This window comes from Pipistrellus kuhlii, unplaced genomic scaffold (assembly GCF_014108245.1).
Source record: "Pipistrellus kuhlii isolate mPipKuh1 unplaced genomic scaffold, mPipKuh1.p scaffold_m20_p_2, whole genome shotgun sequence".
Lineage (NCBI taxonomy): Eukaryota > Metazoa > Chordata > Mammalia > Chiroptera > Vespertilionidae > Pipistrellus > Pipistrellus kuhlii.
This window is the reverse complement of record NW_023425515.1, coordinates 113,520,029-113,532,517: the sequence shown is the minus strand read 5'-3', so window position 1 is coordinate 113,532,517 and position 12,489 is coordinate 113,520,029. Positions and strand designations below refer to the sequence as shown.

The window sequence follows — 12,489 nt, the reverse complement described above, 5'->3', positions numbered from 1 at the left end:
GACAGTGGGGTGGTCAGGGTTCGACCTTAGTGCACGCCAACCACATCTTCAGGATGCCTGAACCCATGTCACCTATCTCATCCTCTCATACATACCTGCTGTAAGTGTGGTCCTCTCATTGCTAAAGGCAAGTGACATCATGGTGAAGGGCCATGCATGGAATGGTAATTGGGCCCCAAATATTTACAAATCCATCATGACCTCTTGTAGCAAGTGTATGTGGATATATGAGGAAATAGCACTACTAGATAAACCTGCTAGATATTACATTCCTTTAGTCTGTGACATTACATATGTGCTACTTTTGTAGTTCAGGACTTTAGTCAAATATTCAATAGTAATTTGACATGTAACAGCACTTAACACATAACCTTGCTTAAATATTGGATCCATTGCAAAGTTTAATTCTTCATATCACCCTTATTTTTTACCTCCTGCACCCAGTCTGAAGCCAGCTGTTTCCACACCAGCTAATCTCTGCATACTGAGGGTGTGGATGCCTTCTCAGGCTGAGGAGAGTGGCTCTGGGGTCCCGCCATGATTCCAATTTCCAGTAACCACCACATCACATTCTCTTCTGGGCAGCATTTAGACGTCTGAGGGAGGCATTACCTTATGTCCTCCTGAAGCCAGCCTTGGGGGTAAGAAGGTGCATTCAAAGGAACCCAAGTGTCCCTCAATAATGGATGGGGAAACAAAATGTGGCCTATACATATAACGGAATATTATTTAGCCTTTAGGAAGGAAGTCCTGTTATATATAACTGCATGGATGAACTTTGAGAACCCTATGCCTAGTGAAAGAAGCCAGATACAAAAGGATAAATTTGTATGATTCCACTTATATGAAATACCCAGAGTAGCCATATTTATACAGACAGAAAGTAGAATGGTGCCAGGGCTGGGGAAGGGGGTGGGGAGTTGTTTAATGGGTAGTTTCAGGCAGGGAAAAGGAAAAGACTTCTGGACAGTGGTGCTAGCTGTGCAACATTGTGAGTGCACCTAATGCCACTAAACCATACACTTAAAATGGTTATAAAATGTACCTTGGCTGTTGTTTCTCAGTGGTTAGTGTCAATCAGACCATCAAAGGATTGGCGGTTCAATTCCTAGTCAAGGGCATGGATCTGGTGTCCAAATTAAGCCTCAGTTAACTGATTATTTGTCTAGACTTAGTGGGCCAAATGCAGGTGACCAGGGGTCAGCAATAATGGCCTATCTCCTGGTACTTCAATGTTTACAAAGCTGAGCTGAACCTGAACACATGACACACAAGACAGAATTAATATGCAATCACATAAGGGTTATTTACCTATTCCTAGTGGGTCCTAGGCTCCAGCAGATGCAACCCAGAGATGCACACTGAAAGATGGATGATGAAGATGGAGACAGGCGGCCGCAGGTGGTTCAGGCTCTCACAGCAGAGCAATCAGGGGCTTGTCTCTCTGAGTGACATGGAGTCCTCCTCTTATCGGGCAGGAAACCTCAACTGAAGCTGGTCCTGAGGTCATACAGACTGCCATAAACAAGTTGTGTCCTTATCAGTGTGGGCCAGACAGTGTGCCTTATACTGGGAGCAGGGCATTTACATTTGAAGGATGCAGAGCTTTTACATCGAGATATTGGGGTGTTCATTAATTTTGGAAGTTACAGTGTATTGGGGGTTTCCATACAGCAAACATTTCACACAATAATTAGAGGGGTTACATTATTATAACATCTGGGTTTCAGGTTTGATCCCATCCCCAGTTGGGGGTGGGGGATGGGAGGCAACCAATTAATGTGAGATACCTCCCTTCCATTCTCTCTAAGGATCAATGGAAAAAATAGAAGTGAAATCTTTAAAAATGGTTAGAATGGTTAATTTTATGTTATTTATTAAAAATAAAAACATGGAGGCTGAACAGTGTGCCTCAGTGGTTGAGTTTTGACCTATGAACTAGCAGGTCATGGTTCAATTCTTGGTCAGGGCATGTGTCCCGCTTTTGAGCTTGGTCCCCAGGGTGCGTCATGCAGGAGGCAGCCAATTAATGATTGTCTCTCATCATTGATGTTTCTATCCTGCTCCCTTCCTCTCTGAAATCAATAAAAATATTTAAAAATAAAGTAAAAAATAAAAACATGGGATGGAGACTCATATATGGTGCCCACCTCCTGGCTCTGTGTGAGGAGGGCTGGGCAAAGGAGCAATGCATCTGCAGGCACTTTTCTCAGGGGAAAGCTGCCCTCCCAGCTCTCTTCCTGAAGCCAGACAATTCTGCCCTGGCACCTTTCAAGCTGCTGACCCAAGTCTTAAGAGCAAAAACTGAGATTTCCAATAGAAGAAAATGTTTTTTCTTAAGACTGCAGCATCAGATTTCAGATTTGCCCTACAGATTTCAGATTTGCTAGTCGCACAATCATGGCACTAGGTCACACTGAGGAACAGACAAGTAATTGGCTTTATTACTTTTCACAATCTAGCATCACCTCCATTCTCCAGTGTGAAGCAGATCAAAAGACAGTGTTAAATCAGTCCAAGATTCTTCTCTTATCAGTCCTTAATCTGCAACAAAAAAACAAAAACAAAAATACACTCAAATTTCAGCTGTTTACTTTTTCCAAATAACTTAATTTGAAGAAACTGGAACAGGTAAACAATAAAAAGTGGAATATCCCAAATGTATGCCATAGAATCATTGAAGTGTTACACCCAGATATGGTAGGGTTACTGTGGTGGGCATCGTAGTGAGAAAAGTTAGCTTGACGTAAGCATTCAGGACAGGGGTCCATTGGAAAACAAAGGCAGGTGGATCATAGGCAGGGACAGAAAAGGCAGTTTGAGTAGCCTAACCACAGGAACCAACCACGCAGAAATAATAAAGAGTTTCTGGACTCCAAGTGGGAGGCATAGGAAAACAAGAGAGGGCTCTCAACAATAAGGTATACTGACACATAGAAACAAAGGAAGTTCAGCATAAAAACAGAGAAAGAACACATAGAAACAGGGAGAGTTCAGGTTCAATGCTGGCAAGAACAATTGAGAGAATCAATCAGGTGATGACACAAATAGATATAAAAGCAGGCTTAGAGCAAATATATAAGCTTGGACTACAAGGCTTCACCAGGCAGCCCATTGTTGGGCCCCCTTCCCATGTGGTGAGTCTGAATCTGCTTGTAATCAATTTTCTGCACTTTTGCTTATTAAATCTTCTGGTCTACAGAGCTTATTCTTAGGCATCTCAACACAACCCCAGGAAAAACCCTAAGCTCACTGTCTGTTACCAGCAGGCTGGGAGATCTTTGGACCTGGAACTAGACTTGTCTGCTGTGGTGGGATTGGTGTTGGAGCTTCAACCTCAGCTGCTGCTGATGAGAGGCAGGTGGAAAATGGGTTCCAGCAAGTGGACTGTCATTAGGTAACTGGTGGGAGGCCAGGCAAGCAGGAGGCCTCAGAGAAGTCCATAGAGGTGGCAGATGGAGCACAGCTACAAGCTGCAGTAGTCAGAGATGCAGGCAGGCAGGCCATGTTAGCAGCATCTGTCAGTGGGTAACTGTAGCCTACTCGGGTACTGGGTCTGGGTCAGATTCTTTATCTTTGTAGAGTCCACTAGAGCAAAATTGCACCCCAGGCCTAAAATGACTGAGCAGAATGCCATCTAGACCTATTGAAGTTCCACATGAAAAATAAAGGGTGAGGATAACTAAGAAATTATAAGATAACTTTGGTGGAGGGCCTAGAAAAGGTCTGTACAATTAGCTACATTGTCGTTTTCTTGTCTGCTTCCTTAGCTCAATGTTAGCATGCAAGATTGAAAGCCAAGCAAAGGTTGTTCAGTGGTTGAGTGTCAATCTATGAACCATGAGGTCACTAGTCCTTGTGAGAGCACATGCCTGGGTTGTGGACTCGATCCCCAATAGGGGGCATGAAGGAGGCAGCTGATTGATGATGTTTCTCTCATCAATGTTTTTCTCTCTATATCCCTCTCCTTTCCTCTCTAAAATCAATAAAAACATATTCTTAAAAAGCCAAGCAAAATTTTAGAATGAAGAGCATCTCTTTTTAATAGAATGTATTCCTGAGGCCAAGTAATTCAGCTTCCAGAGAGTCCTAATGAAGTACATTCACAGCAGGGCCAGAGGAAAGAGCCCTGATGAGGGGGAAGAACGAGGGAAGTGGCCTCCTTGGATTTGGTGCTGAGCACAGACTGGTATGTGCTTGGTGAGAGGGTTGTAAGGCTGTAAAGCCACTGTAATCTGAACTGTGATGTGACCTCTTTGTATGCATAGCCTAGTGAGACCTGCAATGTTCAATACATGCACACACATAGCCACACATGCAAGTGCACACGTAATTGTATACTTACATTTTTATTTCTGTCCTCTTGCTGATACCATTCATGATGTGTGTATCCTGATTTATTTCCTTATAGTTATGGTGTATGCATTTTTCTACCTATAAAATCACTTTTTCCATTTCTCAAGGCACTTTACTTTTTTCAAGTTTTATTCAGGAATAATTGACATACACCTCTGTATAAGTTTAAGGCAGACAGCATGATGGTTAGATTTGCATATTTTGTGAAAATGATTACCACACTGTGTTCAGCTAATATCCATCTAAAATGTGACAAACAAAATTGAAATCTCTAATGGAGCAACTAGAGTTAATTTTCACTTCAAAATCAAAACCACAATTCTTACATTCCATTGTGCTATTTTTTTTAAAGGTTTCTTAGACTGTTTCTTAAATTAGATATTAGATCTTGTGTTTGGATCTGATTTCATAGTTTACCCAGATTTATACACTAGAATAACTCTATTAATTTATTTCCTGAAAGGAACTACTTTTTAAAAGTAAAAAGTCTACAATGCTTTAGGGTTCATTTAAAAATCAACTCTAAGAATTATGTATTTTTAAAAAATTACATTACTGGCAAATTAATTATAGATTTCAGGTATTTAAATAGTGACATTTTCAATAAGGCTAAACTGTTCCTGAGTAAAACCTGTACGTAGTCAGGGTAGGCTGACTTCCAAGACACATCTGTGAGGGTGGAGATTATTATTTTTTTAATTTGAGGTCACTTTGGCTGGCTGGTCCTATCCCCATAGCCCAGTCATGGTTTCACTCACAGTGACCTAACGCATAGAGTAGGGATCTGTCAGAGGAGGAGCAGAGGCGAGCAAACCTCAGGGAGCTGAGGCTTCCCTGAGCTGGTTAAATGTGCCAGGCTCTCTAAGTGCTGCCTGCAGTGGAACCTGCCAGAAAGTCCTGCTCTTCCCCCTGCAAATTCTGTTATTCTGAACTCCTGGAGGAGGCAGAGAGTTCCCCACTTTTCTCCCTTATTCCTGCCCGTGTGTGTGTGTGTGTGTGTGTGTGTGCGCGCGCGCGTGTGTGAAAGCATGTATGACGATATGTATAAATATGGATGTCACTGTGTGTGACAAAATTTTACTGTGTGTTTAAGTGTATGTTACAGTGAGTGTGTAGAGGCATGTGAATGTCAACTTGTAAGGTTGTTTGTAGGTGTGTGTGAGTATGTGTGTGAATGTATGAATTCTGTGACTAAATGTGTGAATGTGTATGTAAGCATATATGAAGGAATGTGTGTGCATGTGTGTGAGGCTGTGTGAATGTCAATATGTATGAATGATTGTGAATTGGTGTATATGAATGTGCATGTGTGTGTCTCTACCCTGGGAGGGGAGTTCTTACATTATAACCTCAAGACCTCAAATGTAGACCTTTTGTCTCCTATTCAGATGAAGTTCAAGTCACAGCAAGACATGGATAGCCTTGAACCACGATACCATCCGCTTCTAGCACATGTCCCATAGTGGACATCATCGAAGAAGCCCTGTGAGTCAGTACTTAGAGAGTAAATTCTACAATTATCTGTGGTGGCACAGTTATCATAGGGAATCAATTATTTGCAGTTAAAATATTTATTAATATAAACATTAAAAAGCCCCCCATTTTAAGCCCCATTGGCACTTCTCAGTTCTCTCCTCCAAGGGCGTCTCGGTGACACGGTGGGCGGGTGCGGTTGCCATGGGGGTTCCATCGCCAGCTGCAGGCGGCTGTGCATCAGGTGGGCTGCTGGGCTCCCGGGGGCTGGCCTGCTGTGCGCCTCTCTGCACCTGCACACGATGGCGACCCCCACACAGCTGTCCTGCTTCTCTTAACAGGCCTGTGGGGTAGACAGGAGCGAACCAAGGCTTGCCCAGGGTTTCTCAACGGACCTCACACCCCTGGCTCTTCTCATCACTGTGTGTCCAGAGGCCTCCTGGGAGCGGGAATTCAGGTGGCCTGAGCATGTCCCACCATGGTTCTGTTTTAAGGTCTGGCCTTTTCCTTTATATTTTTTGGATTGTTTTATCACAGTGAAATTTATCATGTTCACTGTTTTTCAGTGAACAGGGCAGTGGCATTAAGCACATTCATACTGTTGTGTGGCCCACACCATCATCATCTCCATGACTTTTCTCATCTTCTCCAACCAAAACTCTGTCCCAATAAACAACAACTCTGTATCCCCACCCTCACCCCACCCCCACCAGCACCACCACAGGTACCTTTATCTTTCCTTCCATCTCTGACTCCGATGGCGTTAGGGACCTCATGCGAGTAGAATCACACAGTAGTTGTCTTCTTTATACTGGCTTTTGCACTGAACATGTCATCAAGATCCATCCAAGTTATACATTCTGTCACAATATTCTTCCTGTGTTTTTAATTCAATATATTGGGTTGACATTGGTTAATATGGTCATGTGGACTTCAGGTATACCATTCTATAACACATCATCTGCATGTTGTTTTGTGTGCCCAATACCCCAAGTCAAGTCTCCTTCCATGACCATTTGACCCCCTTTACCCTCTTCTACCTTCCCCACCCCCTTTCCATCTGGTGATCACTATAGTGATGTCTTTGTCTATGAGTTGTTGTTTTTCTTTGCTTAATCCCTTCACCTTTTTCACCCAGCCCCACAGCCCCTTTTTCAACTGACAAATGTCAATCTCTTCTCTTTCTATGAGTCTGTTTCTATATTTTTTGTTAATTTATTTTGTTCTTTAGATTCCACATATAAGTGAAATCATATGTCATTAGTCTTTCTCTGACTGCCTTATTACACTTACCATAAGGCTCTCCAGGTCCATCCAAGCTGTCACAAATGGAAAGATTCCCTTCCTTTTCACAACCAAGTAGTATTCCATAGAGTCAATGTAAGAAAGCATTTTTATCCAATTGTCTACTGATGGGCACATGGGCTAGTTGCAGATCTTGGTGTTGTAAATAACACTACAATGAGCATAGTAGTGCATATATCTTTTCCAATCAATGTCTCTGATTTTTAGGGATACATTCCAAGAAGTGGAATTGCTGAAGCGTAAGGAAGATCCATTTTTAATTTTTGAGGTAACTTCTTACTAATTTCTACAGTGGCTACACAGAATGCATTTCCTGCAAAGATGTGTACCTCTCTGCACACAATGGTGACACCTATAGAGTTTCCCTGCTTTTCTTAACAGGCCTCTGGGGTAGCCAGTGGAACCAAGGCTTGACAATGGTTCATTGACAGACCTCACACCTCAGGCCCTTCTCATCATTGTGTGTCCAAAGTAATCCTGAGAGCAGGAATTCAGGTGGCCTCAGCTCATCCCCCCATGGTTCTGTTTTAAGATCTGGGATTAATTTCCTTTCTCTTTTTTGAATAGTTTTATTACAGTGACATTTTCCATTCTCACTGTTTTTCAATCTACAGTGCAGTGACGTTAAGGACATTTGATACTGCTGTGCAAACCAAACCACCATCATCTCCATCATGTTTGCCATCTTCTCCAGTGGAAACTCTGGCTCCATTAAAAAACAACTCTCACCGAAACCGGTTTGGCTCAGTGGATAGAGCGCTGGCTGCAGACTGAAAGTTCCCAGGTTGGATTCCAGGGCATGTATCTTGGTTGCGGGCACATCCCTAGTAGGAGGAGTGCAAGAGACAGCTGATGGATGATTCTCTCATGGATGTTTCTAACTCTCTATCCCTCTCTCTTCCTCTCTGAAAAAAATCAATTAAATATTTTAAAAATAAAATAATAAATAAAAAATAAATAACAGCTGTGCATCTCATCCAATTACCATCCCCCCCACACACACACACACACACACACACCACTTCCACCATCACCACTGGTACCTTCATATTACCTTCCATCTCTGACTTCAATGGCGCTAAGGACCTCATGTGAGTGGAATCACACAGTAGTTGTCTTCTTTTGACTGGCTTTCGCACTAAACATGTCAAGGTCCATCCACCTTATTTCACTTACCATAAGGCTCTCCAGGTCCATCCAGGCTGTCACAAATAGTCAGATTCCCTTCCTTTTCACAGCCAAGCAGTATTCCATGATCTCAATGTACCAAAGCATTTTTATCCACCACCTACTGATGGGCACTTGGGATGCTTCCAGATCTTAGTATTGTACATAACACTGCAATGAACATAGCAGTGAATATATTCTTTCCAATCAATGTTGCTGATTCCTTGGGATACATTCCCAGAAGTGGAATTGCTGTGCCATATGGAAGTTCCACTTTTAATTTTTGAGGTAACTCCTTACTGCTTTCCATACTGGCTGCCCAAAATGCATTCCCCACAGAGATGTGTGCCCCTCTGCACAGGATGGGGACCCCCTCGAAGCTTCCCTGCTTTTCTTAATAGGTCGGTTGGGTAGCAAGGGGGAAGCAAGACTGGCCCAGGGTTTCTCAACGGACCACACACCCCAGGCTCTTCTCATCGCTGTGTGTCCAGAGGCCTGCTGCGAGCGGGAATTCAGGTGGCCTGAGCATGTCCGACCATGTTTCTATTTTAAGATCTGGCCTTCTTTTTCTTTCTCTTTTTTGGATCATTTTATCACAGTGAAATTTTCCATTTTCACTATTTTGTCAATGCACACTGCAGTTGTGTGGCCCACACCACCATCATCTCCATCACTTTTCCCATCTTCTCCAACCAGAACTCTGTCCCCAGTAAACAACTCTGCATTCCAACCCCATTTCCCCCACCCCCACCATCACTGGTACCTTCACTTTCCTTCCATCTCTGACTCCGATGGAGCTAGGGACCTCATGTGAGTGGAATCTCACAGTAGTTGTCTTCTTTTCACTGGCTTTTGCACTGAACATGTCGTCAAGGTCCATCCACGTTATAGCTTCTATTACAATATACTTCCTGTGATTTAAATTGACTCTATTGGTTAATAACATCATGTGGGATATGTTATTTGTAAAGCTAACTGAATCCTGCTCTGATATCATCTGAATCTGGCCATTGAGGCCTCCTGGGGGGGACTCTGGTGCCAGCCAATGTCAGATGCTTCCTGTGACTGGCCCTGGGCAACCTCTTTGGAGCTACAAAGCAATTCACAGTGTGTGGCTACCTCTGCCAGGCCTGAATGAGCACAAGAAGGTCCAAACCAAGGCTGGCTTTTCTTAGCACTGGGCCTAGGGGCCGTTCAACAAAGCTCCCAAGGCACCCCAAGATCTGCCTCCACCTGCTGGCTGCCTGTTAGGCTCAGTCACTGAAAGAGCCTCTGCAGGTACTCAGATTGCATGAGGCAGGTTCTCAGTGAGTACTCAAGTAATTCCACTGTAAGAGTGGAATTTAAAAGTCACTACAGATTGTTTCCCAGGAGTTAAGATGTCTGGGATCTATAGTCTGACATCAGCCGTATGAGCTTAAGGGCTTTGCAGAGTGTAGGTGAGTCTCCGAGGCCAGGAAGCTGCTTGTCATGGTGGGCGATTCTTGGGTCCCCTGGAATGTGGTTGGGGAAGGAGAACATGGCAGGGTCATGCAGCTGTAATCCTATTACTGTGTCATGAAAAGTATAGTCTCTACAAATGTGGCTGATACTACCAGATCTTTCCCTCCATTTCCATCCTAAGGAAACTGCAGTTCTGTTCAGATGTCCACCCAGATGCATGTTCCCTAACTTCCTGGCCAACACTGCACCAGCCCTCTGTCCTCAAGACTGGGTGGGCCAGGTTGGCTGGAGTGCAGGGAAGAGCAGGGAGGATTTAAAATGCTATTAGAACCATTAAGGCTTAAAAATACGTTTTCTCTGTGTCTGCTCCCACACCAGACCTAAGCAGCCAAAGTGATGCTTAGCTTGCTCTCAGGAAGCACAGTTCTGCCTTGCCCCAGTGCCAGCTGTAGTCAGAACACTGACAGAGGCGACTGGAGGAAGAAGACAAGCATTCCTCTCCCAGCAGTGTAACACCATCACAGACATGATTCTGTCTGCACAGCTGACTACTGTTGGAGCCCTTCAAACTTTTAGACATGATCTGATTTATATTTTTTAAAGATCACTTTCTGATTTTTCATTTTATGTTTATTATTTTTAAATTTCATTTTTAATAATTAATTTTTTCCAATTAGAGTTGGCACTCAATATTTCAAGTTTACAGCATCGACATATATAGAACTTGCAAAGTGATCCCCCGGAATAGTCTAGTATGGGGTTTCTTTTAAAAGGTTATTAATCCTATTCATGAGAGCTCCACCCTCATGATCCAATCACCCTCAAAGGCCCCCACCTTTTGCCAAAACCGTTTTGGTTCAGTGGATAGAGCATCTGCCTGTGAACTGAAGTGTTCTGGGTTCGATTCTGGTCAAGGACATATACCTTGGTTGCAGGCACATCCCCAGGAGGGGGTGTGCAGAAGGCAGCTGATAGATGATTCTTTCTCATCCATGTTTCTAACTCTCTATCTCTCCCTTCCTCTCTCTATAAAAAATCAATAAAATGTTTATTTTTTTTAAAAAGGCCCCCACCTATTTTTATTTGAATTTGTTGAGCTGACATTAGTTAATAAAATTATCTAGGTTTAATGTATACATTTATGTAATGTATTATCTGTATACTAGAGCCCTGGTGCAAGAAATTCATGCATTGGGGGAGTGTCCCTCAGCCCAGCCTGCACTCTCTCCAATCTGGGACATTCCTCTCACAATCCAGGACTGCTGGCTCCCAACTGCTCGCCTGCCATCCTTTCTCATTGCCTCTAACCACTTCTGCTTGCAAGCCTGATCACTCCCTAACCACTCCTAGGCCAGCCTGACTGATGTCTAACTGCTCCCCTGCCAGCCTGTTTGCCCCCAACTTCCCTCCTCTGCTGGCCGGGTCACTCCTAACTGCCCTACCCAGGAGACCTGGTCCCTCTCAACTTCGTCCCTTGGAGGCCTGGTCCCTCCCAACCGCCCACCCACCCCTGCTGCCATCTTGTGGTGGCCATCTTGTGTCCATATGGGGGCAGGATCTTTGACCACATGGGGGCAGCCATCTTGTGTGTTGGAGTGATGGTCAATCTGCATATTACTCTTTTATTAGATAGGATAGAGACCTGGTGCATGGGTGGAGACCAGCTGGTTTGCACTGAAGGGTGTCCCGGATCAGGGTGGGAATTCTCTTAGGGTGTGGGGTAGCCTGGGAAATGGGGCTATGGTGGTTTGCAGGCCGGCCATGCTCCCCAGTGACCCATGTAGAGGCCCTGGTATCTGGAATTTATTTATCTCCTACAATTGAAACTTTGTAGCCTGAAATGAAGGCCTGAGCCAGCCAGGGCGGCAGAAGCTTGGCTTCCTGCATCACCCTAGCCTCCTGCTCTTTCAGCTGCTGCCATTTCTGTTGGAATTTATTTACCTTCTATAATTGAAACTTTGTACCCTTGAGTGGAGGCCTGGGCCCACCGGGAGTGTGTGGAAAGCTTGGCTTCCTCCATTGCCATGGAAACCCAAGCCTCCCTCCTGTTCTCTGTGGCCACATCCATCTTGGTTAGGATTATTTTGCATACTCTCTCTGGTTGGCTGGTGGGCGTGGCTGGTGAGTGTTGCAGAGTGGTGGTTAATTGCATATTACTCCTTTATTAGGTAGGATTATATTGTGTGTTCACCACCCCAAGGCAAGTCTCCTTCCATCACAATCTGTTCCCCCTTTGCCATCTCCTACTTCCCCCCCCCCATCCCCTGTGGAGATCACTTTATGATTTGACATTTGAAATGACATTTGAGATGTGCCTTGAGAGCACAGGTGGGATTTAGACAGATGAAGAGGGTGAGAATGTGCTTCAGGTACAGAGAGTGAGCACGTGGCCTGGAGGCAGGAGAGATGAAGACCGGAAAGACCAGAGCACATGCCCCTCAGATGCCTGTCAGTGAGGGGACCTGAGAGGGAAACAGAAGACCCTCCATGGAGGGGGCAAGGCTGAGGAGAAAAGGAACCAACCACAGAGTGGTCAGAACAAGGGAGATAGTGGGCCCTCCATCGGAAGGCAGGAAGAACAGGGGACCATGGGAAGGGGCAGGACTGGGGGAACAGGGAAACCTTCTTGGGTGGAAAGGGTACCCTCCTTGGAGGGGGCAGTGTCCCATGTCCTCCCTCCCTCCTCTACTATCCTCCCTGCTCTGTCTCCTCCATGGAGTGTCCCTGTATCCCTGCCCTGTACCC

At 44.6% G+C, this 12,489-nt stretch overlaps 1 non-coding gene across 1 annotated transcript; it reads right to left on the bottom strand.

The window, feature by feature from the left end:
• Window positions 1-10,102: 10,102 nt before the first annotated feature.
• Window positions 10,103-10,303, bottom strand: LOC118725081. The gene has a single exon (XR_004989829.1). It is a non-coding gene; the product is annotated as a small nucleolar RNA SNORA74 (small nucleolar RNA).
• Between the last annotated feature and the right edge of the window lie 2,186 nt (window positions 10,304-12,489).